Here is a 6,508-nt window from a genome sequence, read left to right on the forward strand (position 1 = left end):
TCATTATCTCTTCTCTGCTATTATTTACAAATCAGCTGTGTCCTCACTGTCTGTCCTTACATCATCAGCCATGAACAAAGCAGTACCCAAACGCTGGAGTCTTTGTCAGTATGTCCTTAATCTTTAGCACCATTCCCCACAGCCCATGCGCATGGGCTATCTCCCATCTAACTCCCAGTGCAGAAGGTACAGACTGTGGCAGAAGGAATCTCCAAATTTCTTCCCAGACAATGTATTAGCACTCACCATGCAGGGTTGGCATTCACTTTGTTGCACAGTTCTAGATCCAACTCTCAGACTCTGCCTTCCTACAGCATAACCAAAAGTGCTGGCAAATGCTCTGCACTCTTTAATAAAGAAGCATTTCATACACTGCCTGGATGCTCATTAAATAACACAATATCGACCCCTTCTGCTAGCTCTGGGTGGGAGACAATCTCATGACCGAGGCCAGTGAGGGAACCACATATCATAGAATGAATCATAGAATCATAGAATGGTTTGGACTGGAAGGGACACTTAAGATCATCTAGTTCCAACCCCCTGCTATAGGCAGGGATACCTCTCTCTAGACCAGGTTGCTCAAAGCCCCATCCAGCCTGGCCTTGAATGCTTTTGGCGGGGGAGCATCCACAACCTTGCTGGGAAACCTGTTCCAGTGTCTCACCACCCACACAGTAAAAAATTTCTTCCTTATACCTAGTCTAAATCTACCTTCTTCCAGTTTAAAGCCATTTCCCCTCATCCTGTTTCTACATGCCCTTATAAAAAGACCCTCCCCAGCTTTCCTGTAGATCCCCTTCAAGTACTGGAAGGCTGTCATAACATCTCCTTGGAGCCTTCTTTTCTCCAAGCCCTCTTGGTCACTCTTGTAGACCACACGCCATGTGGTCAGACAGTGGTTTTTTACTCCACTGGTGTTTCTGTCTCTGGTAAGTAAAGGAACAGCTATGTGTGCCTGGCTGGCACCTTTCCCAAATGCTCGCAACAGTATTTGGTTTGAGTCTATTGAAGCCAGTAGACTCAAAGCAGGTCTTCCCTTTCCTCTAAATGGCCTTCTTAAAAAGTTTAAGAAAAAATGTCAAAAGTAACCTTAAACTTGCACTTGAATCAGTGCAAGTGAAAGAACTTGAAAGTCAATCCTCCACATTTAAAAAAATAATTAGCAGGATTCAAATGATAAAAAAGAGATACAAATTACTTTGAGAATATATCATACATTTGTGTGCAAAAATACCTATTAAGATCACAGGTTTTCAGCAACAAATTGTATGTTAGCTAGTATTTTATTCTGTAGCTTTGATAAACTGACACAATGCAGACTGATGTTTATCATGTTTCAGATCCTCTGTTGCCTCAGGTGCTATTTCTAGACATCATGTGAAGCCAAGGCTTGTGTTCTTCAGTCCAAGAAGAATATTTTAAGCAAAAGTATTCTCACCTTCTGAGCTCACTGCCTGCAGAAGATCAGCTTCATTTAAGATGAAACAAAAGTAATTCAGAGAAGAAAAATTCCTTTCCAGTGTTATGCCTAAAGTAACACAGTTACGTACCATCCTTTGCAGAGAACATTAACTGTGTAATAAAATCCAGGTAAAGAACGGTGACCACTAGAAATACTATCAGTGAAAAACAACTCCGTGTAACATCATAATATGGAATTTGAAAAAAAGACTAGAAACTTTATGTTCACAGTAATAAATTCTGCTATATGCCTTCCAAGTCAGAGCCAGAATGAAGGAGATGGTAAAAAACAAATGATATGCCAAGACACCAGCAGAACAATACAGATAATAAAGCTTTTATAGGCTGGTAGACAGGATGGGACAGGATAGATGAGGTAGTAAATCCTACAAAATCAGCAGGTGACATGTTGAAAGAGATCTCTAGAAGTGTTTGGTTCTCTCAAAGAAGGACTACTTTCATGTTAAATCAGGCTAGAAGGGTTCTTGGATAATTACGCGTTGAAAATCTCCAGGGATGAAGGTGCCACAGCCTCTCTGCACAGCGTGTCCCGCCACATGTCCTCCCTCCCATCTCGTCATGTTGAAGAGCTTTTTCTTTAAACGTAGTAGAAATTCCTCTTGCTGCCATTTACATCTGCTGCTTCCTATCCTTTCACTGTGGATCTCTGATAGAAGTCTGGCTCCATCTTCTCTGCATCCCCCATTAGGCAGGTGAAGGCAGCAGTAAGATTCCAGCACAGCATTCTTTCGGGTGGACCAAGCCATCCTGGTTGCTCTACACTCTCCCTGTATGACATCCATTCCACCCTCCTGTGGGCCCCCAAACTTCAGTTTCCTGATAACTTCTCGTACCGGGACTCCAAGACGGACACACTGTTCTTGTTGCAGCCTCACAAGTACTCAGAGCAGGGAGATAATTACTCCTGTTGACCCACTGGCTATGCTTTTGATAACATTGTTCCATTTGAAGCTCAACCTTCCGCACTGTAAGGGCACACTGCTGACACAGCTTCAGGTGGTCCACTAGGGCCCACAGCTATTTTTTAAGGTCACCCAGATGCAAGACTTTACGTTTGCCTTTGTTGACAAACACCTGAACAAGTTAGTTTAAAAAAAATTGCAAGAGAGACCATACTGAACACTTTGCTAAAGAAGTCGTGCAGTAAGTTCAGTTATAAGATGCTAGGAAAACAAATTAAGGCATTGATGCAGAACATGAGTTTCTGTTCTTGCCCTATTTGACAAAGTTTTAGCACTAAACAGTCCCTGAGAGACCATGGGCTTTTTTGACCTGGAAGATGCAAAACTCCTGAACAGAACCCAGGCTCTACTTCCGTAAGTTGGCTTGGATACCACAAACGTCTTGGAAACATCTGTATGGCAATCACTACAGGTCATTTTCCCTGCCAAGGAGTTTAGGACATGCAGAGCTTGAGGTTGCCACAGCTACATTTTGTGTAGTGTCCAGGCTAGGTGATTTATATTTAGGTGAAGGCTCCTAATGGTTTTGGTTTGTGCAGCCATAATCCAATAGCTTTCAGATACAAAAGACCATTTCAAGAGTAATTTGAAATTTCAGTAAGGAAGACAGGCAACTAAGGGCATCAGGGAGGGAGAAGAGTATGTGGGGAAGGTGCTCTAATGAAGAATTCCAGGAAGGTTTTTGTGTAAATAATGTAAGAGCATAGCAACACTTTGCTGAGTATTACTAGTGAAGAGGGGAAATAAACTTGATAGAAAAAGATGGCAAACAGCTGTAAGATCAGCCAACAACATACAGATGCCTAGAATTAAGGAGCAGGGATGGGGCAGAAAGGTAGTTAGGCCTACGTAAAGCTAAAAAAGTATCTAAACTGCCATTGAAATCACTTGAATTTTGTTACAAATCTGTGGACGCTCCTGCTCGATGGTTCACTGAATGTACTACTGACATGGTAGCTGAATCAATATCTGCAGTCTATTTCAGTCCTTTCTATCTAAAAGGTTATCTGTGTTTAATTTAATCTTATTCATTCAGTCACGTTAATTTTTCAACCTTCTCTCAAAGATTTATTTCTTCATATTGTGGATTAGATTGCACTTTTCTTTCTGCAAAAAAGTTTTCTAAATCAAACTGAGGACAAGCAAACCTCTCATTAGCAACAAGAAAAACACAAATAAATCTAGACTCGTTCAAAAAGCAAGCTGTAATCTTTTCTAATTATTTCCATAACCCTAAGGAAGCCACGTTTCCCAGGAGAGCATCTGAGATAATCCTTGAATATTAAGAAATGAGCGGAAAATGCAGCAGATTTAGCCGGCAAATTGGAAAGAGAAAGAGGATTGAGCACCTGGGAAAGAGACATGCTTCAGCATTCATTAGACTGGCTGTTATTTCTCACAGTTGGGAAAAAACATCCATCATTTTTCATTCCTTGGTCATACAGATGATTCAGAGAGTTTTACACTACAAATAATTCTATTTTAAAAATAAGTTTTTCAAGTACCTGATTGTCACATGAGCAGCAGACTGGGGTACGAAATTTCGCCAAGAGTGCTTAGAAAATCATTTTTAAAAATAGGATCCAGAATTGTACCATGGAAATATTTTATTTAATAGCTCTCAGCAAGTTAATCTTTGTGCTTGTGCTCTACTTCTGTAGATGAAAATGCTTAATTTTGTCTTAATACTTGGAGATGTAGCCATATATTTTTTTATTAAGAAAAGCCGGATACTTATCTCCTTAAAACATGGAGCGCTGGAGTGTCCACAGAATTTCAAATAGAAGCATTGCAAAGATTTTCCTTTCATTGCAGACAATGTGTGCAGTTCTGAGGAGGTGATTTCTCTTTTTCAATGAAATTCACATAGGAAACACTGTGAGCAATTTTTGCATTTCTTTTTCAATCAACTGTGGTCCCAATCCAAGCAGGTATTCACCAGTCAGCCACAGCTACTCCAGAGCACTGTACTGCCACTTCCTAAAAGCTCAAATGACCACGTTCAGGTAACATTTTTTCCATTACACAGCTTATAGATTCTTTTCATCCCCACACTTTTGGGTGAGACTTCAAAAATTTCAGACAATCCATCTCCCCATGCAGTGGCAGTGGGAGAACAGGAGTGGTGGTGGAAGAAAAGATGATCACCATTGACCTTCCTCTCTGGATGGAGCCTTTTCCATGAGTGGCTTCTTATTCCCAAGTAACAGAACCCATGAAGCTCAAGGCAAGTCCTGAAGCTCCAGATGACCGGGCACTATTCCCTCAATGTTAGACAAAGAGGAAAAAATTTGATGCTGTCTTAGAGATCTCAAGCTGTTATTGGCACAGAGCAAACTTCACTGAGCAAAGGGAGAGGGAGAATCATAGAATCACAGAGTTGCTCAGGTTGGAAAAGACCTTCAAGATCATCAATTCCAACCGCAACCTAACCATAGTACCACAACTCTGACCACCCACCGCTGAATCATGTCCCTGAGCACCACATCCAAATGGTTTTTAAACACATTCAGGGATGGTGACTCAACCGCCTCCCTGGGGAGCCTGTGCCAGTGCTTAACAACCCTTTCTGTAAGGAATTTTTTCCTGATATCCAACTTAAACCTCCCCTGGTGCAGCTTGAGGCCATTTCCCCTTGTCCTGTCACCTGTCACCAGTGAGAAGAGACCAGCCCCGCTCTCACTGCAATCACCTTTCAGGTATTTGAAGAGAGCAATTAGGTATCTCCTCATCCTTCTCTTCCCCAGACTTAACAGCCTCAGTTCTTCCAGTCTCTCCTTGTAGGACATATTCTCCAAGCCCTCCACAAATCTTGCTGCCCTTCTTTGGACCTGCTCCAGAACCTCAATGTCCTTTCTGTACTGGGGCGTCCAAAACTGAACACAGTACTCGAGGTGAGGCCTCACCAGTGCCAAGTACAGGGGCAGGATGACTTCCCTAGTCCTGCTCACCACACCATTCCTGATCCAAGCCAGGATGCTATTGGCCTTCTTGGCCACCTGGGCACACTTCTAGCTCATATTCAGCCAACTGTCCATCAGCACACCAAGGTCCCTTTCCATCAGGCAGCTTTCCAGCCACTCCTCCCCAAGCCTGTTGGGTTGCCTGGGGTTGTTGTGACCAAAGTGCAGGACCCAACACTTGGCCCTATTGAAACTCATACGGTTTACCTTGGCCCATCTATCTAGCCTATTCAGTCTAGGAGAAGGATTGGGAATGATCTTTTTGGTGTTTCTTTTGAGCTCAGAAGTACCCCACAGACAGTAAGGAGCCCTAAACTTTATATATAGTGTATGCACTTGTATAAGCTTCCCTTCTCTCTTTGCATGCTTAAATTTATGTATACATATAAATGCCTCCAAAAGCTATGATATGTCTGAGCTTTTTCAGCCAGCATTAAATGCTGCTCTTTAATCTTGATCTATTTCACAGGTGAACCAGCTCTTCCAAATTCCTGAATTTTGTAGGAAGAGGGAGGGAAGCGTCTGTGTTTGATTTTGGCACTTTTATGTGAAATATGATGACCCAAATACATGCTGATTTTAACAGTCTCTTTTTTTTAATCTTATTTGTATTTTCAGCATGTAGATGGGCATCACTTTTTGTATATCAATGATTCATTTTACCCATAACATAAATTAAGGTGAATAGCTTTCTCTCCCTTTGTTTTTCACTCACACGCACTCAGGCAGACACACATGCATATTAATTAGAAGTAGAAAGCACAAATGACACTACATACTACACAGCATCTGCTCAGGCCTTAATTAATCCAACCTTCATGTGGCTCCCATGGCAACAATGCTTAACAGACTCCTTTGACTTAGAACATTCAATAGAGAATCTTACACTACATATTTTATTCAAATTGTGGCCATCAGATTACCTTTGTGTTAGCAATGTAGTGGCAGTGTTGATGGGAACAGAATGAGTCCTTGCTCTACTTGACCTCTCCACATATATTTCCTCATTAAAACGTATAATAATGTTCAAACTAAGTCACGTTAAAGCAGACTCACTCTTTTTCAAAGGCCAGGCAGAAGCCCATTACCCCTTTTTTG

This window comes from Numida meleagris, chromosome Z (genome assembly GCF_002078875.1).
Source record: "Numida meleagris isolate 19003 breed g44 Domestic line chromosome Z, NumMel1.0, whole genome shotgun sequence".
Taxonomy (NCBI): domain Eukaryota; kingdom Metazoa; phylum Chordata; class Aves; order Galliformes; family Numididae; genus Numida; species Numida meleagris.